General features: G+C 32.5%; 1 protein-coding gene across 4 annotated transcripts in view; it reads left to right on the forward strand.

Annotated features, from left to right (window-relative positions):
• The first annotated feature begins 3,326 nt into the window (after positions 1-3,326).
• The window catches only part of Dg (Dystroglycan), a 57,677-nt gene continuing 37,881 nt past the window's right edge, over positions 3,327-23,122 (forward strand). For 3 of the 4 annotated variants that reach the window (XM_081980508.1, XM_081980512.1, XM_081980511.1), the window contains exon 1: positions 3,328-3,571. The gene's annotated coding sequence lies outside the window, so the exon portion shown is untranslated. Of the gene's footprint in view, positions 3,572-23,122 lie in introns of all 4 variants that reach the window. The other variant, XM_081980513.1, reaches the window with a different exon arrangement.

A 23,122-nucleotide genomic window follows, 5' to 3' on the forward strand; every position in this document is an offset into this window, starting at 1 on the left:
AAATCCTCTCAAAAAAAAACTAAACACTTGATTGGCATTACGTTATCAATGTTAACTGGATTATTTCAGTTTAAGTTTTCTTATTGATCAAATACAATATTGATTTTTATGCACCTATGAAGTAAAGTAACAAGAAATTTGTTGATCGACAATCAATTCAGCTTAATAAGATTAGATTTTATCACTGTGAATCAATAAAATAATAGCTCACAGTGAATTAAGTGGTTTTGGAAAGTTCCTCTTTAGTTGATCCAATATTTGCTATTTAATCCTGCAAATCTTCCACAGTGTACGGTGAAAAAAAGGAAGAATGTGTTTGAAAAAAATTTTGAAAGAAAGAAAGACCAAAACATGTTTTTAAAGAAGAAAAAAAAGAAAAGAAGAAAAAAAAATTTAAAAAAACTGAAAAACCTCAAAAATGATGAAGATATAAAATTAGACAAGACACCAAAAATGTTCAGAACGACTTTCTGGTTTCTTCTACAACACCCTGTATATGTTTAATCGTGATGCGGTTAGCACGAGGTAAAAGAGCAGATTAAGACGAACATTTTGTGCTTTTTACTGTCGTTGAAACTTCAAAACTGATAGAGATATAAAATTTTCAAAATTGTGAAAAAATCTCGGAAACGGTTAGAGATACGGAAATATTGCAAGACACCAAATGTCTTTCTGCACTCAGTGGACTAGCTTTACACCCACTTAGAACCTTAGACAGAGCGTCATTCTCGTTGATCACCCTGTATAAACCAATTGAGTAAATGCCGCTTGTAAAACGCCTGGCGCCATCTACCGCTGATAATTCCAAAACACAGAATTAATTGACTTTTTTATGTGATAGAAACCTTGCTTGTAAGTTACAGTGAACATTTTCTACGTAAAAAGCTTAGCTATTCCCGTCAATAGAGGGCGTCATGGGCAATTAAGCACTGCCGAGAGAAAACAGCTGATTCTATTAGTTTAGACCGAATTTTCTTGCTGCAGCTGCCTCAGTGCGGTGTTGCCATTTTCCTTCTTTCCTTCAGTTTCTCTCTTCTAATTTCCTTGGTTCTGTTGTATTCAAGTTTTGGTTGTTTTCTTGTGAATTTTCCGGTTTTAGGGTGTTTAGTTGAAATTTTAGGTTATGTTAGTAAGGGTTTGAGTTTTTCCGGTTAAACTGGCAACATTGTGGTCGTTGTATCCCGGTTCGCGGACCTTCGAGCAATGTTGCCAGGTCTACCGTTTTTGTAGTTTTTCTACAGTTCTCCTGTTTATGTTGGTTGTGAAACTTTTCATATACTTTTTCAGTTTATTGAACAGGAAATTTAATAAGGATTCTAAAAATGCGCTTAAAACAGTCATTTTCATACTCCAAATTATTCTCTAAAACCACGTGATGTCTGTCAGAATTGTCAACATTTTACTAGAATTTGCAAGAATTACATTTTAACACAGTTTTCGAAACAAGACAATTTTCTGAGATTTAACAGTTATTTTGACAATTGTCACTTCGTAGTCTAGCTAAATAGTCTTCTGAAATCACATGACAACTGTCAATAACGTCAAAACTGTCAAACCAAGCTTTAAAGTTGCAAAAATCAGGGTTTAGGGACGTTTTCTTGCAGTATTTGATATAAAACGTGTTTCTGAGATTAATGACAGTTATTTTGACAATTGTCACTTCATAGTCTAGCTAAATAGTCTTCTTAAATAACATGACAACTGCCACTAACGTCAAAACTGCCAAACTGTGCTCAAAAGTTGCAAAAATCAGGATTTAGAAACGTTTTCTTGTAGTATTTGATATAAAACGTGTTTCTGAGAGTTATGACAGTTATTTTGACAATTATCACGTGACCGTCAAACTAAATAGTGTTTTACAAACACGTGACAACTGCCATTAACGTCAAAACTGTCAAACTGTGCTCAAAAATTTGCAAAAATCAGGATTTAGAAACGTTTTCTTGCAGTATTTTATATAAAACGTATTTCTGAGATTTATGATAGTTATTTTTCCAATTGTCACGTGACCTTCTAACTAAATAGTGTTCTACAATCACGTGACAACTGTCACTAACGTCAAAACTGTCAAACCAAGCTCTAAAGTTGCAAAACTCAGGAATTAGAAACGTTTTCTTGCAGTATTTGATATAAAACGTGTTTCTGAGAGTTATGACAGTTATTTTGCCAATTATCACGTGACCGTCTAACTAAATAGTCTTCTACAATCACGTGACAACTGTCACTAACGTCAAAACTGTCAAACCATGTTCAAAAGTTGCAAAAATCAGGATTTAGAAAAGATTTCTTGCAGTATTTGATATAAAACGTCTTTCTGAGATTTATGACAGTTATTTTGACAATTGTCACTTTATAGTCTAGCTAAATAGTCTTCTGAAATCACGTGACAACTGCCACTAACGTCAAAACTGTCAAACTGTGCTCAAAAATTGCAAAAATCATGATTTAGAAACGTTTTCTTGCTGTATTTGATATAAAACGTGTTTCTGAGATTTATGATAGTTATTTTTCCATTTGTCACGTGACCTTCTAACTAAATAGTGTTTTACAATCACGTGACAACTGCCACTAACGTCAAAACTGTCAAACCAAGCTCTAAAGTTGTAAAACTCAGGAATTAGAAACGTTTTCTTGCAGTATTTGATATAAAACGGGTTTCTGAGACTTAGGACAGTTATTTTGACAACTGTCACTTCATATTTTAGCTAAATAGTCTTGTGAAATCACGTCACAACTGTCACTAACGTCAAAACTGTCAAACCATACTCTAAAGTTTCAAAAATCAGGATTTAGAAACGTTTTCTTGCAGTATTTGGTATAAAACGTGTTTCTGAGATATATGACAGTTGTTTTGACAATTATCACGTGACCGTCTAGCTAAATAGTGTTTTAAGATCACGTGACAACTGTCACTAACGTCAAAACTGTCAAACCATGCTCTAAAGTTGCAAAAATCAGGATTTAGATACGTTTTCTTGCAGTATTCGATATAAAGAGTGTTTTTGAGATTTATGATTTTCGACAACGCTCACGTGACTGCCTAGCTAAGCTATCTTTTAAAACCACGTGATATCTGTCACTAATGTCAAAACTTAAAAAAACAATTATTAATGGAAAAATCTGTATTTTTGAAGCAGGTTTTTATAGCAAAAATCAATGATTAAAATTTTTGTATAATAATGTAAAACTAATGAATTTGTTTTGATCTACCGTTTTTTGACTGATTAGTCTACAAGTCTACCGCCATTCAATATTTTGACTTGGCAACACTGCCTCCGAGCAAGCCATTCGTTCCAGCTCTATACACGAATACACGGTGGTTCAGGTTCAGTTTTAGAAAAACCCAGCTGTTCACGGGTCTTTTGAGAGAGAGAGATGAATAAGGAGGGGCGTTAGGTTCAGGCCCAACACACACGTACCAAGCAAAAGCTCAGTGTAAACAGGGCTTACGGACTGGGCAATATCGACGGAGCTTTTGCAAAGCTTTTAACGGAATGTCAGACGGTCGTTTCGGTACGCGAAAGTGATACATTTCCGGACTTGTCCTTCACTATTTGCGGATCCCAACTAGGTAAGCCGGTTGTTCCTTACAGATCGACAATAGTTTATGTTATGAAATTTGCGTTTGAGCTTTGCAAGTTTGGGGAAAACCGGTCTAAGTTGCAGTTGGTCTCCATTTGCTCTGAGTAAAGCTCTAATGGATTAGTTTAGTATAGTTCTCGGGAATAATCCATAAATCAAGCCAATCAGACACCTGGAAGTCTAGACTTTATTGTTTAGATTGTATTGTCTGTAAGGCTCAATTTATGAGTGAAACGGGCTTTGTACACATGTGTTGAATATCGTCTGCCTATATTATAATAACTCTCTTGTCTATTGTTTACGAAGGGTTGAATATTTGTTCTGGTACACTTCCTGCATTTGTTTTTTTGTGTTTTTAACACCAAGGACACTCAAAATTGTGGAAAAAATTGTGTTTCAAAACAGAGATCAGAAATATGGATTTTTTGAGAAGAGGCACAAGAAATTTTAAGAAAATTCAAGAGAATGATGAAGAATGGGAGCCAAATTTGACAGTTGGGACGTTAAGGAGCACTTTACCACTTACCAGTGACCTGAAAATATAAAATGCCAAATAGATGTGTTTTCTTGAATAATTGTACTGTAAGTTGTTTTTACAGCTCCATGGAGCTAAATTTGATAGTTGGGACGTTAAGGAACACTTTGATACTCAACTGTCAAATTTGAAAATGTGATGAAATACCAAGATCACTCGTTGAATCTGTTATTTTATCCATTAAAATGTTATCAGTTATTCCATCTCTAACTGTAACTGTAAGCCAGATGTTTACAGGGTGTCCCCAATTCCACTAGAAGTCAAGTAGGATGAGAGGTTGGGGAAACAAGACGAAGAACGTGGCAAAGAGCAAAAAACTGGACTGTTTTCATGGTGTCAAGATCAAATTACCAAAGATTATTAGTCGGCTAAAGTTACAGTTTAACCCACACAAAGTGATACATTTCTTTAAGATTAGTAAAAAATTAATAGAAGACTAGTCTGGCTTGGCAGCAGGATGGAGCACATCTGTTAAATTCATTTGAACATTTTTGAAGATTTTAGAGGAAGAACTCAATTTCACACTCAATAAGATAACTCAAAGGTGTATTGAAGAAAGTCATATTTGAACATCTTATTAAGTTAATTCCAATAAGAACACAAAAACATATTTTCTGATTAAATGCCCAACAGTATTTCCTCTTTTGAACTGAAATTTTGTATCTTCTGGCAAATTCTATCATATCAATAGAATAAAACAGTTTAAAACAAAGGTTTTTAGTTGTTTTTTTTTTTGACATTCTGGAAAAACAATTTGGAGGACAAAATTGGTTTGTCTACAATCTAAAAACAACCACATTATTGTCATTCAGTTGATTTCAAAGAAGGTATCTTCAGCAGATCAGGAATCATAATCTGAATTTGGTTCGTTCGTGGTCAATCTGTGCCAAACTGTATTATTTCGTTTTAAAACGGGCATAGATCGACTCCGCTGATGTTCTAGTCTGCATATTTGGTATTTTTTAGCCATTCTACGTCTGTTGGGACCACATTGGACGCTGAATTTGGCTCCTTCGTGGTCAACCTGTGCCAAATTGTATTATTTCGTCTCAAAACCGGCAAAGATCGATTCCGCTGATGTTCTAGTCTGCATATTTGTTACTTTTGAGCCATTGAATGGTACCCAAACATTTGGTTTGGTGCAAGATCATTATTGCAGTGTCGTCTGCATAAACCAGTAAAACAGTCAGGATAAAATGTAGTTTGATTCTGTCCCATTCTAATCAACACTTCTCCTGCAAATCACGTTTACTGGTTTCCTAGATTGTTTTGACACTAATGGATAAGATTAGGGTTTGTCTCTCAAACACTGGTTCCACTGCTTTAGCTTTATTTTTGGTCTATTAGAAGTCTATCTTCACCACAAGATAATTTCTTCGTTGAACCACATTGCAATGGTGTCCTTTATGTTAGTCTTCAATTTTTTCAACCTCTTGCTACATAACATACGTACTTTTCTGATTATTTCTTTCTGTCTGTATTAGCACAAGGTGAAAGCACAGTTCAAGACGAATATTTTGAGCTTTTTACATTCACGGAAACCACAAAAATGACGGAGATACGACATTTTCGAAAAAATAGTAAAAAAGTAGATTATCTCGGAAACGGTGAGAGTTATTCAGAACGACTTTCTGCACATAGTGAACTAGATTCATGACAAAAACACAATATTGATATTTGATGACAACCAAACATTTTAGTCACAGTAGGGTATGGTTTTCTTGACGTTTATATTGACATAAATTATTAAAACTTATGAGGTAATACCAATTTGTTATAGATGCTTCTTTTTGCACACTATGGCGACAATACAACTTTTCTGGCTGTGCCGTCATCCTATGCTCCTATGACTTTCCCTATTGTTTCTTTCCTGCAATCAGACAATCATTTTCTCTATCGAAATTTTGGCTGGCAACCAACAGGAATCTAAGATCAATAAAACGTTCCCCCTTACGATCGTTTGTAAATTTTATTTTTCGGGACACACCTTGGCATCATTAGTCAATATAAACATAAACCTAGTTAATTTTTTTTGTAAACTCATGACCTACGCTTGTTTAGATTGAGCATTAATTATGATTGTCGTGTTTACACTGTCAGAGGTGATCTGGTTTATTTTAAATATAAATGCGGGAGTAAAAAATATAGTTGGAACCATAATTCTAATTATAGTGTTTCAGGCAGATGATACAGTTTACAGAAAAAGTTTAAAATAGGTTGGTAACTGAAATCGTCTTGGTAAAGGCTAATATCATTATGATTTGTTATATCAAAGAAGAGTGGGTGTTGTATACGAAAAATCAAACCAAACTAGAATGACAACACAACTTACTTTTAAACTACTTGTATACTAAATAGTATAGTTTATCACTGATATTTCTTTATTTAAACAACATTAAACCAGAATTGACTGTTATTCCGTTAATTACCGTCGTTTTCAATAACATCCACTTGCAATTAGTCGTTACGGTTTAGAATTGGCACACTTAGTCTAGACTTCCTAATTGCTCTCAGGTATGCTCAGTTTCTGGGCTATCTTGAATTTAACAGTGTTTTCCTGGAAAATTGTATTTTAATTTATGTCAACTGAACACACTAAAAATAGGAAAGAGTGATTTAAGTGGGAAATTACGTAAAAACTTCAACATCCCCATAGAGATCAGCTGGTTTGAGTGAAACGTAAAATATCACACGGATCTCGTATATAAGTTGTGTTTATTGCTCCACGTGCACCGTGAAACGTCTGAAAGAAAAATAAACAGAAATTTCGTCAATTGATTGAAGACTTTTATGTATTGGGATATCTAATTTTAATCTTCAAAATCAAGGAAAGTGCTCGATTTATAAGTCTATAAATAAAAGTTTGTTGACTTAGTGGGAAAGTTTTAACATTTTACTAACAAGCAAATGTGCTGTACCATTACAAACTGGCAAGTGTTGCTTTAGCATGACAGAAGTGTCAAAAAAAATGCGTTTTTACGTAAAAGTTATCTTATGGATTTCTGCTCACTTAACATTTTTCAGAGTTTCTTCAGATTGGCAAAATTTGATTTTGTAAACTTCACTATAGTCTTAAAGCTTTCTTATGGTTTTAAGATTTTCAAAATTGACTTAGTAAGCCCTGCTACAGTATTGAAGCCTCTTTACTGTCTTTAGATTGTAAAAATGTGATATTTGAAACCTTCTTTACTGTTTTTTGAAGCTTTCTTTACTGTCAAAATTTTAATTCGTAAGCTTTATTGATGTCTCAAAGCTTTCTGAGTGTCTTCACATTGTCAAAATTTACATCATAAGCATTATAATTGTCTTATTGTCTTTAGATCGTCAAAACTGACTTTGTAAGGTTACTTATTGTTTTCAGATTGGCTAAATTAACTTTGTAAGCTACATTGTTGACTTGAAGTTATCTTATTGTCTTCAAATTTTCAAAATTGATTTCGTAAGGTCTCTTATTGTGTTAAAGCTTTCTTATTTTCTTCATATTGGCAAAATTTGATTTTGTAAACTTTATTATCGTCTTAAAGCTTTCTTATGGTTTTAAGATTTTCAAAATTGACTTAGTAAGCCCTGCTACAGTATTGAAGCCTCTTTACTGTCTTTAGATTGTAAAAATGTGATATTTGAAACCTTCTTTACTGTTTTTTGAAGCTTTCTTTACTGTCAAAATTTTAATTCGTAAGCTTTATTGATGTCTCAAAGCTTTCTGAGTGTCTTCACATTGTCAAAATTTACATCATAAGCATCATAATTGTCTTATTGTCTTTAGATCGTCAAAACTGACTTTGTAAGGTTACTTATTGTTTTCAGATTGGCTAAATTAACTTTGTAAGCTACATTGTTGACTTGAAGTTATCTTATTGTCTTCAAATTTTCAAAATTGATTTCGTAAGGTCTCTTATTGTGTTAAAGCTTTCTTATTTTCTTCATATTGGCAAAATTTGATTTTGTAAACTTTATTATCGTCTTAAAGCTTTCTTATGGTTTTAAGATTTTCAAAATTGACTTAGTAAGCTCTGCTACAGTATTGAAGCCTCTTTACTGTCTTTAGATTGTCAAAATGTGATATTTGAAACCTTCCTTACTGTTTTTTGAAGCTTTCTTTATTGTCAAAATTTACATCATAAGCATTATAATTGTCTTATTATCTTCAGATCATCAAAATTGACTTTGTAAGGTTACTTATTGTCTTCAGATTGGCTAAATTAACTTTGTAAGCTACATTGTTGACTTGAAGTTATCTTATTGTCTTCAAATTTTCAAAATTGATTTCGTAAGGTCTCTTATTGTGTTAAAGCTTTCTTATTTTCTTCATATTGTCAAAATTTGATTTTGTAAACTTCATTATCGTCTTAAAGCTTTCTTATGGTTTTAAGATTTTCAAAATTGACTTAGTAAGCCCTGCTGCAGTATTGAAGCCTCTTTACTGTCTTTTGAAGCTTTCTTATTGTCTGACTGATGAGTCTTCTGGTATTTCAAACCAATTGATTATATTGGTTTCTAACAGTTTTTAAAATTATTTTGAATGATTAAAGCATTTTTTGATGCCTCTAGTAAATTTTGAAAGATCTTCAGTAGTAATTAGAGTATTCTGGCATTTTCACGTGATTCTAATGGTCTCTGGCAATTTTGATTTGGTTTTAAGATTCAAGACACTTCTAGAAGCATCTGTTTAATTATAAAATATAAAAAATTAATTTTAATCAAGAATTTAGAGTCTGAAAGTTCAAATATTAGAATTCAGTTAAAATGTCGTTTTATGGTCACATGACTATTTCTTACCTTAAGTTTAAATGAAAATTGACACTGTCACGTGACCATTTTGCCAAAATTTTAATTCCACTTTGAGTCTCAAAAATCTGAAATTACTCTGAAAATTTTCAAATGTACTTGAATATTAATTGGTTTTGTATATTTTTTAACCTAACTTAACATTAAAAATTTGAATCCAATACGTATAGCAGCTTTAAAGTTAAATCCTTATGGTCACGTGACTGTTTTCCCAATTTTTGACATAATTATTTTAAGCTTGAATTTTTACTTTGCATCTTGCAGTGAGAGTTTTATGGTCACCATGTTTCTAATTTTGACTTTTATATTATTTTCATACCTCCAGCTGTAATTTTGACTTTGAATGTTTACTATGAGATTTTTGTTCGAACTTTTAGTCTTTAAAGTACTAAAATAAGGTAAATGGGTTAAAAATCCAGTTTATGCAAACAGCATTCTTATATCAAGTTTCAGTGATATTGTGCAATATACACGCATAATAAACAATTTATTAATATCGCAATTATTCTAAAATTCCTTCACAACTAAAGCTGTGAATAACAAACTAATTCTCTATCTTTACGAGTGTTTGTCGACCTAAAAGGTCTCGCCAAAAATTTCTCAACTTGAAACATGGACTTAATTTCAGGTTCAACTGTAATAATCCAGACGTTTCAATGATCAATGACTTGTTATCTGCGGATGTAGTCTCAAGTTCGCAGAAAAGTCTTAATGCATTCAATTTCTTGACCCCAAAGCGATCGAATAAACTATGACGTCAACCAGGACAAAATCAAAAGTTTATCCAAGAACTGAGCAAACAATCCAGTTATTTTTCTAATCGGTTTACAAACAAGATATTACCCATCATATTTGATATGATGTTTTAAATGGAAGAGAGTATTGATGGTGTAAACGTCGTTAGTTGGTTTTTTTGTTTTGACTGGGTTTATCTCAGTAGTACAATTCAAACTACTGACTATTAATATAAAGGGAATCTACTGTCTTAATCAGAATAAACAACTTGAAAACGATCGAGTTAATATCTGAAAATAACTTCCATATTGTGTTGTTTTCGCTCTATTCTCATTTGATTAGCTCCTAGCTAGGGGCGTTTATCTACCCTTAAAATCCGCACGTTATGCTAAATCGGGCAGATTAAATCGTGTAATTTTTCGCATGATCTGAAAATACTTTATGTGCTGTTCGTGTGAGCGTACTTGAAATATTACCGTTAGTTTACCCGTTTTTTTGGTAAATTTTTCCACTAAAATTGCAGCTTTTTCCGCCCAAGCACTTTTCTTTCACATAAAAATTGTGAAAGTTGCATGTGATTTATAAACAAAACTTGCAGGATTTTTTTTATCCAAATTACCTCTTAAAAGTTGGAAACATTTTTGGTTAAATAATATACAGTGTAAACCACGGTAAAAAGCCAAGTTTTGAAAGTTTGGCCAATCTAAAAATAAGCAGTACAATTTAGGTACTAAGCTGTTGAAACCAGAATATTGTTACGGTTTTCCCGTGGGTTTACACAAAGTCAGTTTTACTCAACAATTAATAAATTTATTTACACTTCAAAACACTCCGTACAATAATTAATTCAGCTACTAAAAATACTACTACAATTCCACAATTATTCCACTATTTAAACTTTACAGGATGAGTCAACGATAGAGTTTCATTATTTCATTAGGTTCGAAAAATACAAAAAATATTTAAACACAAAAAAAAATTCTTGTGGATATTCAGGGTGGTTCATAAATAATTGGCAGATAAAAAAATTTTTTAATAAAATTCCCTATTTTTTAACACATTTTTAGATTCTTTATGAAATTTTAAAACTTTTTTTGTTAATAATATCATATAGGTACCTGAATCTAATAGTTTTTTTAATATTTCAATTTTTTCAGCAAAATATTAGTTTTTACTATGATAGAAAATTGTCTTTATTGTGTTTCTAAAGTTAAAATACTCATATTTGGTGCGAACGTTATACAGGGACGACAAAAAATATTTATCCAAAGTTGCGTTAGAGTTGCTACAGGGCGTTCAATTTTTTCAAACATACTTTGACTAATTCAACTTAAGAAATCTCGACTTATGGCCGCCTTCTTCAATTTTTGCATTTTTGGAAAACGCTTGAAAAATCTTTTTCAATGATGTACTTGATGATGGTATTATTTAGTTTGTTTTTTGTATAGTACATCATTGAAAATGATTTTTAAGCGCTTTTCAAAAATGCAAAAATTCAAGATGGCGGCTATAAGAATTTACAAAAAAAATAATACACACGGTGTTCCATTTAAAAAAGTCGAAATTTCTTAAAATTAAACGCCCTGTAGCATCTAACTAAATCTCTATTTAAAAAAAACTAATATTTTATCTGCCACGCTTTTATAAACCACCCTGTATATACAAAAGTAATTTTAGACCATGCATCTCAATGTTCTCTAAAACTTTTGTATTTCTCGAAACAAATGAGGTAATAAAGTTTACTCGATCGTTGACTCACCCTGTACATTTTAAGCTTCAAGCTGTATAACCGGTGATATCTTTTCAGCTCAAATTTAGAATCGAAATTTATAACAAAATTTAAGTTAAAACGTAAATGTACGAAAATATTGTAAAAAAGACAAAAATTTCACTTTATGTCAATATTTGAGCTGAAAACCTAAAAAAATGTAAGTCAAAATTAAGAGACATCTGTCACTAGACAAATCAAAATTTCGGTAAAAATTGTAAATATAATCACGTGACAGTTAAAACTGTATTTTAATAATTTAGTATTATTGAAAACACCCTGTATTAAATAAAATCCCAATATAATAAAAACTCCACAAACATTATTTAAAAAAGCAACTACGGTAGTACCGAACATTCAAAAATTATATGCAAATAGTTAATAAAGCAGTAAATTACAACATGTTCTAGTAAATCTCTTAATGTGTTAATAATTAAATTAAAAAATATAAAGTGCTGTTAGGAAGCAAGTTGCATTAAGTGTGGTTTCCCAACATTACAACCGGTCATTCACCATATTCCTACAAATTAATTAAAATGAAAAATTATGATATTTAATCATCTGAAGGAGGGAATTAAGAAGTGATAAAAAAAATCCTTAATCTTCTTTAATTTGTGCCTTTCTGCTCTTTTTATAAAACTGCCACAACATCAGAATAATGTTGTTATTCCCTATTAAGTTGAGTAAAAATTTTTTGTTAGATTTAAATAGAAAATGTAGATTTTTGATAATTGTGACAAGTGAAACGAGTGGCTTAAAAGCATGGCAATAACTTTTTTTTGACCATATGGTCGAGATTTAAATGCGATTATTTCTCTCATACCTGGCCTGAGAATTAACTTGATAAAACTACATAATTGGCTCTTAATCACCACGGGACATAAATCATCTAGTAAATCGTTGGCCAGTTATGGACAGTTAACAGAAAAAAAACCACCAGCCTGCAAATGTACTGATCGTTAAATCTTGACGTGTAACGAGAGCATAAATAACACTTTTCTCATGTTGAGCTAAATCAACCGTATGTTACCGACTAAGAAATTATTAAGTACAGAAGAAATCAAACTAAATTAGGATGACGTCACTAAGTTAAAAACTTTATATAAAGTTTTGCATTTATTGTATTGCTTTGGATATCATTAAAATATAAAATATATCATTAATACTGAAAAAACCCCAATACAATGTGCTCTGTTTTACTAAACACTGTTTCAAAATAAGGCCAGGTTGAATAAGTGTAGAAAAAAAGTTTTTGACAGTGAAACTGTCTCTATGTTGCTGGAAACATCGTAATCCTTCCAAAATGTGCTAGAGGCCTCTACAAATGTTGAAAATCTTCTAAAAATTGCCTGATTCAACTACTAGAAAAACACTACTAGAAACTTTCCAAAAATTGTCAAAGTCTTCTAGAAGTGTCCTAATTTTTTTATTGTCAGATGCCATTAGAATCATGTTGGTAATGCCAGACAATTCGAAATACTAATGAAAACTTCCAAAAATGTTCTAGAGTTTTATAAAACTGGTTTGAAAATGTTAGATAAGTCTAACTAGATTAAAAATTGCCCACATCCTCTCAAATTATATTTACGATGCCAGAAACCTCTAAATACTACTGAAAACCTTCCAAGAATTGCCAGAGGCCTCTATAATTATATAAAAAATATTAGAGGCTTCTAACTACTAATGAAAATGTCTCAAAAATTGCCAGGAGCCTCTAGAAACTTTTTAGAAATGCCAAAGACCTCTAAATATTACTAAAAACCTTTTTGGAATTGCTAGAGGCCTCTCTAATTATTTTGAAAATGTCAGAGACCTCTAAATACTATTGAAAACCTTCCAAGAATTGCCAGAGGCCTCTATAATTATATAAAAAATATTAGAGGCTTCTAACTACTAATGAAAATGTCTCAAAAATTGCCAGGAGCCTCTAGAAACTTTTTAGAAATGCCAACGACCTCTAAATATTACTAAAAACCTTTTAGGAATTGCTAGAGGCCTCACTAATTATTTTGAAAATGTCAGAGACTACTATTGAAAATCTCTCAAAAACTGCCAGGAGTCTCTAGAAACTTTTTAGAAATTCCAACGACCTCTAAATATTACTGAAACCTTCTAGGAATTGCCAGATACCTCTATAATTATTTTGGAAATGTCAGAGAACTCTAAATACTACTTAAAACCTTCTAAGAATTGCCAGAGGCCTCTATAATTATTTTGGAAATGTCAGAGAACTCTAAATACTACTTAAAACCTTCCAAGAATTGCCAGAGGCCTCTATAATTATTGAGAAAATGTTAGAGGCTTCTAACTACTATCGAAAATCTCTCAAAAATTACCAGGAGCCTCTAGAAACATTTTAGAAATGCCAAAGACCTCTAAATATTACTAAAAACCTTTTAGGAATTGCTAGAGGCCTCTCGAATTATTTTGAAAATGTCAGAGACCTCTAAATACTATTGAAAACTTTCCAGGAATTGTCAGAGGCCTCTATAATTATTTAGAAAATGTTAGAGGTTTCTAACTACTATTCAAAATCTCTCAAAAACTGCCAGGAGTCTCTAGAAACTTTTTAGAAATGTCAAACACCTCTAAATATTACTGAAACCTTCTAGGAATTGCCAGATGCCTCTCTAATTATTTTGGAAATGTCAGAGACGTCTAAATACTACCTAAAACCTTCCAAGAATTGCCAGAGACCTCTATAATTATTTAGACAATGTTAGAGGCTTCTAACTACTATTGAAAATCTCTCAAAAACTACCAAGAGCCTCTGGAAACATTTTGGAAATGCCAAAGACCTCTAAATATTACTGAAACCTTCTAGGAATTGCCAGATGCCTCTATAATTATTTTGGAAATGTCAGAGACCTCTAAATACTATTGAAAACCTTCCAAGAATTGCCAGAGGCCTCTATAATTATTTAGAAAATGTTAGAGGCTTCTAACTACTATTGAAAATCTATCAAAAAGTGCCAGGAGCCTCTAGAAACTATTTAGAAATGCCAAAGACCTCTAAATATTACTGAAACCTTCTAGGAATTGCCATTTGCTTCTATAATTATTTTGGAAATGTCAGAGACCTCTAAATACTACTTAAAACCTTTCAAGAATTGCCAGAGGAATTTATAATTATTTTGGAAATGTCAGAGACCTCTAAATACTACTTAAAACCTTCCAAGAATTGCCAGAGGCCTCTATAATTATTGAGAAAATGTTAGAGGCTTCTAACTGCTATCGAAAATCTCTCAAAAAATAGCCAGGAGCCTCTAGAAACTTTTTAGAAATGCCAAAGACATCTAAATACTACTGAAAACTTTCTAAATATTGACAGAGACAAGTGTAAACCTTACAAGATTTCTTTGAAAGCTCCAGAAAATTTTGTTTTGTTTGGAACATTTTAATTTTTGGGGAGAAAAAAATAACTTTTTACAAAAACTGAACATGAGTAGCCAGTTTTTTTTTTTAATTTGTTAAATAAAACTGAAAATATGTACTGGTAGTTTTTTATTTATTGCTGCCAACTTCAGTGTGCTTTGCTATAGGGACATTTTTCCTAAATAGAATAACATCCCTAAGTGACAGTGACAAAAACGTACTTTATTAGACCATCACTAAACTGGTTGCGCCATTTAAACCATGTAAACTAACGGAAATCCTTAATCAGAAAACAATAACAAATTCCGCAAAAATTATTATCTTATGCAGACAAACTAAAAATACAAATGGCGCCTTCGGCCTGCCACTAAATGCATAAACTGTTGCTGAATTTGTAGTTTTGTATCACTTTTGTATTCATTAATTTTATGCTGATTAGTTCGATCATCCAATCAGGGTCGGGTTCAATTAATTTTAATTCGAGTCATAATAAGTGTCTAAATAAAGCAATCAGCCGCCACTGGTTAAGTATTACTATTTGGGTTAACAGAGTGATCTTTTTCAATTGCGCAATGCAGATGGCCGATTTATCCGAACTATTTACGACATATGGACAGGGTTGTACATGTAAAATGTTTGTTTATGACCGACTTACCGTCAAACGTATCCGGACCATGACAAAAGGGCAATTAGGGTGCAGCGCGTGCAGATGCATTAATGTAATCGACGAACCATTGGATTCTATGACGTCATGCTTGTTGATTACTATAGTTTGTGTGTCATAACTGTTTTATAAACTGTATTATTTATTGTTCTTGTTTTTAATGTTTATTGAAATTTATTATGACTTGAACTAGGTGGAAGATCATATTTTTTTTTGATTTTTGATAATAAATTAATTAATAAAATAATAGTTGAGTAATTTTATAATAAATATGTTATATTGCGTTTCCTCTCTTTCTTTATCTATTGTGTTGCACAGAGTCTTTCTCTAACTCGTCTCTCCTTCTGTTTGCCTTTTTGTTCATGCTTTGCCATTCCTAACCTATTGTATCCTCACTATTCCTCTCTCTTTCTGTTTCCTGATAGTTTCTTTCCTTCTCAATTTTGCTGTTTATTTTCTATTTAGGTTAGAAACAGATAAAACAGAACAACAAACAATGTAGAGAACCTGGGAAAGAAAAGAGAAATAGACAGAAACTAAGAAAAAACTTTAATGTTGCAATATTAAAAAAAATGAGGACTCAATTTTTTTGGATAAGAAATGTCAATATTTAATTGATCAAAACTTTTTTTCTGATATTTGGGCTTACTGATTAAATTTTTGTCAAACATTTGGTTTTTTGTTTTTATGAACCAATATTGCTAAGTTACTTATAATTCATTAAAGAAGCCTCATCAACAAAGTGGATTTCTTGGACTGTTGAATCTTGATTAATCGGTCAAAAAACGGTATCTATCCTAAAATCCCAGAAACAGGTTTTATATCAAATACTACAAGAAAAGTTTTCTAAACCTTGATGTTTCCACCTTTTAGCACAATTTTATGTTAGTGACAGTTATCACGTGGTTTAGAACACTATTTAGCTAAACGGTCACGTGATAATTGTTCAAGTAACTGTCATAAATCTAAGAAACAGGTCCCGTTTTGCAAACTGTTAGAGGATAATTAATTTAGCTAGGCAGTCACATGACTAACTTAAAGTTTAAAAAAAAACTGTTTTAAGCACATTTTTGGAATTTTAATTACATTTCCGATTCAAAATTTGGTACAGTCAGAGAAAATAGCGGTGTCAAAGTTTGAACTGCCAGAAACACAGTTCAAACAGACAGTCAACGACAAAATCACCTCTAAAACCTACTTGGAGTGAGAAAATGACTGTTTTAAGCACATTTTTGGAATTCTCATTAAATGTTCTATCCAATAACCTGAAAAAACCAGTACAATCAGTAAGAAAAGCGGTGTTTAAGATTGTACTGCCAGAAACACAGTTTGAAAAGACAGTCAGGGACAAAATCGCCTCTAAAACCCACTTGGAGTGAGAAAATGACTGTTTAAGCACATTTTTCAAATCCTCATTAAATTTCCTATCCAATAACATGAAAAAACCAGTACAATCAGTAAGAAAAGCGGTGTTTAAGATTGAACTGCCACAAACACAATTCCAAAAGACAGTCAGGGACAAAATCGCCTCTAAAACCCACTTGGAGTGAGAAAATTACTGTTTTAAGCACATTTTTGGAATTCTCATTAAATTTTCTATATAATAACCTGAAAAACCAGTACAATCAGTAAGAAAAGCGGTGTTTAAGATTGTACTGCCAGAAACACAGTTTGAAAAGACAGTCAGGGACAAAATCGCCTCTAAAACCCACTTGGAGTGAGAAAATGACTGTTTTAAGCACATTTTTGGAATTCTCATTAAATTTTCTGTATAATAACCTGAAAAACCAGTACAATCAGTAAGACAAGCGGTGTTTAAGATTGTACTGCCAGAAACACAATTCCAAAAGACAGCCAGGGACAAAATCGCCTCTAAAACCCACTTGGAGTGAGAAAATGACTGTTTTAAGCACATTTTTGGAATTCTCATTAAATGTTCTATCCAATAACCTGAAAAAACCAGTACAATCAGTGAGAAAAGCGGTATTTAAGATTGAACTGACAGAAACACAGTTTGAAAAGACAGTCAGGGACAAAATCGCCTCTAAAACCCACTTGGAGTGAGAAAATGACTGTTTTAAGCACATTTTTGGAATTCTCATTAAATTTTCTATACAATAACCTGAAAAAACCAGTACAATCAGTAAGAAAAGCGGTGTTTAAGATTGTACTGCCAGAAACACAGTTTGAAAAGACAGTCAGGGACAAAATCGCCTCTAAAACCCACTTGGAGTGAGAAAATGACTGTTTTAAGCACATTTTTGGAATTCTCATTAAATTTTCTATATAATAACCTGAAAAACCAGTACAATCAGTAAGACAAGCGGTGTTTAAGATTGTACTGCCAGAAACACAGTTTGAAAAGACAGTCAGGGACAAAATCGCCTCTAAAACCCACTTGGAGTGAGAAAATTACTGTTTTAAGCACATTTTTCAAATCCTCATTAAATTTCCTATCCAATAACATGAAAAAACCAGTACAATCAGTGAGAAAAGCAGTGTGTCAGATTGAACTGCCACAAACACAATTCCAAAAGACAGTCAGGGACAAAATCGCCTCTAAAACCCACTTGGAGTGAGAAAATGACTGTTTTAAGCACATTTTTGGAATTCTCATTAAATTTTCTATACAATAACCTGAAAAAACCAGTACAATCAGTGAGAAAAGCGGTGTTTCAGATTGAACTGCCACAAACACAATTCCAAAAGACAGAGACAAAATCGCCTCTAAAACCTACTTGGAGTGAGAAAATTACTGTTTTAAGCACATTTTTGGAATTCTCATTAAATTTTCTATCCAATAACCTGAAAATCACTACAAAATAAAACGTTAGATTGATTACAAAAATAAAAGCAGGAGAACGGTAGAAGAACCACAAAAACGGTAGATATACCGTTTTAACAGTAGACCTGGCAACATTGACAGCTCCATTGGGCCAAATTTTACAGTTGTGACGTTAAGGAACACTTTTATACTTTTCTTACGTCACGTGACAGCTGTCAAAACTGTCGGAACCCGTTTACCAGTTACCCGAAACTATAGAATTAAAAGTAGTTGCTAATTTTGATGAATTATACTGGAACTGGTGTTTATAGCTCCATGAATCCAAATTTGACAGTTGGGAAATGTTCAGGAACACTTTAGTACTTTACTTGCATCACGTGACAGCTGTCATAACTGTAAAACAGCTCCATAGAGTCAAATTTAGCAACATACAACTAATCTGCGTATTACAATTATTGTATTTTTGCGCTGTAGGGGTTTTGACAGTTGACTGGAGTTAAAATAACTGTACAAATAAAAAAAAAACAATTTTTTGATTTTCAGAAATTTACTGCCACTCTATCAGCTCTCATAGTCATCCCACAATATTACACAATTCTTCCTTCAGACACAAAATATACGATTCAGTCCTAAAGATTTCTGGGAACCCAAAATTCTACCTGATATGTATAATATGACAAAGGTGTGATTGTTAAGCTTAAACAAATAAAACCCGAAGACTGTGTGGAAAGTGATATGGTGCTTATTAAACTTGACGATAATGTTTCGTGTCACATTTCGGTGCAGTTACAGCATTTTTCATAAATCGAACGAATACGTGCAGAAAGCAATCCGAATGTGACCTATTTCCACATCCAAAAGGCTTAAATACACAGGGATTGAGCTTTCATACAAATATTGAATCTCTGCTTTTCCGTTCACATTCGTATAATGATAATGGATGCTGGAAGTTTTGCTAGATGCAAGAACATACATTTTTTGTGTAAATATTCAGGTTTTTTTTGGTTGATATAAGTATAGCTAAAGTCAGACAAAATTGTGAGGACGTCACAACTGAAAGTTGTTTTTTGTGTATTATGGTGCTTTGGGAGTTTTTCTGCACTGATTATCGTTTGTTGGGCTCAAATTGTTGGAAAACAAAAGCTAAATCCGTTCCAATGCATATTAATGTCATGTGCCATCGTTGCGACGATGATTTGTAAACTTCCTGCACAGTCGCATCAATCACCTTTTGAATATCCGGTTTTTTTATACCCAGATACCTTCTTCGATGCTAATCCAAGGATGAACGATCCTTAATCGGTCTGTAATAATAGACTATTTGCGCAAGCAATATTGAATTAGATTTTTATAAAGGAAATCATTAGGGTGGTCCACTTTGTTCAAAATTCAATAGGCGACTTAGTTCAATTGTGAGACACATTGTATTTATGTATACTGTGTGTTAAACTTCAATTTAGTGCATTAAGTTTAGGTTAATTTTCAAGAGTTGCTACAATATGTTTTTATTAAATTATATTTAACAACTCAATGGGCTCTAGGAGTGTCACTTCAACTTGTAAAGGTTGAAAACGCACTTCTTCAGTAGTTTTTGATTTTTGTTTTCACTGTTTTGTACTTTCTCTAATAATCTAGTCTACTGCCACAAAAGCTATAAAAGACAATTTCCTTTGTTGTCTAGTGACTAGTTACCTAACCGTCCTTTGTGACGTATTCAGCTATCAAAACTGGCTCATAACCTTAAAAACACTGTTGGAGTTTATTTAATCATAAACATACGGCAATACCGCTCTGTCAACTGTTGTTTGACACTTTTGACAACAGAACAAATGACCAAAATACACATGTTTGCAACCGTAAATGTGTTATAACGAAAATCAAACAACAATAGGATGACGTGAAAGCCATACAAATTTGCACGACAAACTCTTGACAAAGAGAAGTAGAAAAAAACTAAACAATTTTTGACAGAGACTTTTCACGAAACTTTAAATATCTGCCAGATGCTTCTGGAAACATTTTGAAATTGCCAGAACCCTCTAAAACCATCCAAGAGTGCTTTAATAGAGGCAGATGAACTTTCAAAAATTTCCAGAGGACTCTAAAATTGCTCTAAATCTCCCAGAAATTTTTAGAATTTTTAGTGTTCTTTGTATACTACTGATAATGTCCTAAAAATTGCTAGACGTCTCTACAAATGTCTTAAAGTTAAATTTTTTCAATGTCAAGCTTCTAAAATCATTTTGGGAATGCTACAACCCTCTAAACCTTACTAAAATCTGTCAAAATTGCCAAAAGTCTCGACAAATGTTCTAAATCTTCCCAGATTTTTTTAAAATTCACAAAAACCTCAAAAATAATTTTGAAAATACCAGAAGTTCCTGCCAAAAATTGCTAGAGTCTTCTACAACTATTCTAAACTTTCAAAAAAAAAATTGAAAATTTTCAGATATCTCTAAATACTGCTGAAAACCTGCCAAAAATTGTCAGAGGAATGTGCAAAAGTCTGAAACTGTTTTCAACCAAATTAAACCGCATTAGATAAATTCATTAAAATCACGTGACCTGGTAGTCTTGACGTTTATGACATTTGTCAAAAATTGCATAAAAAAGCAGTTTCAAGATACAGTTTAGCTGATCAAAATCAACTGGAGTAGGTCAATGTAGGAGCAAGTGTAGACACGTGATTGGTCAAAATAAAGTGACAGCTATTTTTCAATTTTCGTTCAGTTGACGTATGACTGCTGTCAAAATTAATCGAACCCACAATATGGCGACACTTTTATAATTATCCTTATTGCAACAACTCGAACTGGTCTTTGAGCGTTTTCGACAAAATTAAGCCGAGTTGGGGATGGTTGGGGTAATTCATTAAAAGTCACGTGACCTGTTAGTGTTGACGTTTCTGACAGTTGTCAAAAAATATTACTCCAAATTCCTGTCAAAAAAATGCGACGCTCGTTGAATTTATCAACAACTAGTCACGTGATATGTTAGAAGAAAGTGACAGATATTTTTCAGTGTTTTTGCATCTGACGTATGACAGCTGTCAAAACTAATCGATCCCATAATATGTCAACACTTTTATAATGATTTTTTCCAAATATTTTTTTTAAAACTGCCAAATGCCTTTAGAATTGTGTTGAAACCAAAAAAACATTTTAGTCTCCAGAAATTCCTCAAACCATCCAAAAACCCTTTTAATACTGTCAAATGCTTCTAGAATTACCTAGTAAATGTCAGAGGCCTCAAAAAATTTAGTTATACAAATTTTGACAACTTGAAACGTCAAATAAACTTCTGACGTCATCTTAAAGCAGTTTGATTCTCCCTATACCTACATCAGAAGTTGGCCAGGGCACAAAGCTGTAAAACAGCAATTTACAACCTGGAAATGCTACAAAAGTTGTAACTTACACCTTGACGAAGCCAATTTGACAGTTAACTAATTGCTGTCACGTGACAAATGTGTCTGTGGTTTGAATTTTGACAGTGTTGACACCTATCAAAACAAAAAGCTGTGAAACACTAAATGTTTATAACTGCAACACTGCAATAGTTGTTTTAGAGCTCTATAAGACAGTTTTTTTTATCCTTAGTAATACGTCACTTTTCAAAAGTCAGTTATGCATAAATGAAAATTTTCCTTGATAGGGAAAAGAATTGTCAAACTTGTCATTGTCAAATTTTTCATTGTTAGTGTCAAACTTGTCATTAATTCTAAACAAACAACTTAAGACATCTAAATTTAACGATTAAAAGTACATTAAACTTTAATTGGGATTGAAAAAAACAAATATTTTTTAATTTTCAAATTTTTCTAGAAAATTACAGCTTGATTTGGGTACAAGCTATATTTTGACAGTTTTGAGTTTGTCGGTTTAAGACGACCTGTCACTTTTTAGCTGCCTAGCTGATTATATAGAACGTAGGTAGGTATCACGTGACTACTGTCATAACTTTCAAAACGGTTGATGGTCTGTGATTGGTCAAGTGAAGGTAGCAAGCTTTTTTTGACCAATCACAAACTACCAACTGTTTTGTCTGCGAAAAGAGCAGAATCTTGGAACAATCAGTTTGACAGAAAGTATACAAACCCGGCAATAGCGCTCACTGTTACCAACGGAATAACCGGCAAATCTACTTGTTTGTTTTGACGTCATCGTAATTTGATTTGATTTTTCCATATAACACAGATTTTCTAACGCTATGTTGAACTGAATATCCAGAAAATCTGATTTTGAAATATGAAGAAAATTTACTTTTTATGGTATACAGGGATGTCCACATGGGTTAGGTTATGTTATGTAGTACAATTTTTTTCAGTACATACTACACATTTGTATCATTACTGAATAAATTTGCAAGTTTATTATCAAACTAGGGTAATTGGTAATTTTTGGCTTACTTAGTGTGTTAATTACCACTAGTTTAACATAACAAGTCAGAGGGCGCTGTAATTCAGTAGCATAACTAAATTATGAAAGTAACCACTTCTCCACTGTTAGAATGCAGTCGGATACCATATTGCAACTAATACCTGCTTGGAAATTCAGACATGACAAAATATCCTGACAAATATAGTGTCGTAACGAAATGGAATTTCTTATGGTAATTCAACCTGATCAAAACAGTGTTCTAGTTAAAACCAAATAAGTTACTGTCAATTCAATATAGTCATCACCAAACACGTTGACTGGCAATTCATTATCCTTTATAGGGAATAAGCATAATCACACCTATCAGTAATTTTACCGTTGAAAGTAATTGCGATGAATGGATTGGATAAGGTCGGTGTTATACACCCATTCATGTTTATGATTGAAGACTATTATTACCTTAATCTGTAATCTTGTCTTTATCGCACAAGGCGCCAGTGTAGGTTATATT

Source organism: Ips typographus, linkage group LG5 (genome assembly GCF_016097725.1).
Source record: "Ips typographus isolate SLU linkage group LG5, UJ_Ityp_2.0, whole genome shotgun sequence".
In the NCBI taxonomy this organism is placed as follows: domain Eukaryota; kingdom Metazoa; phylum Arthropoda; class Insecta; order Coleoptera; family Curculionidae; genus Ips; species Ips typographus.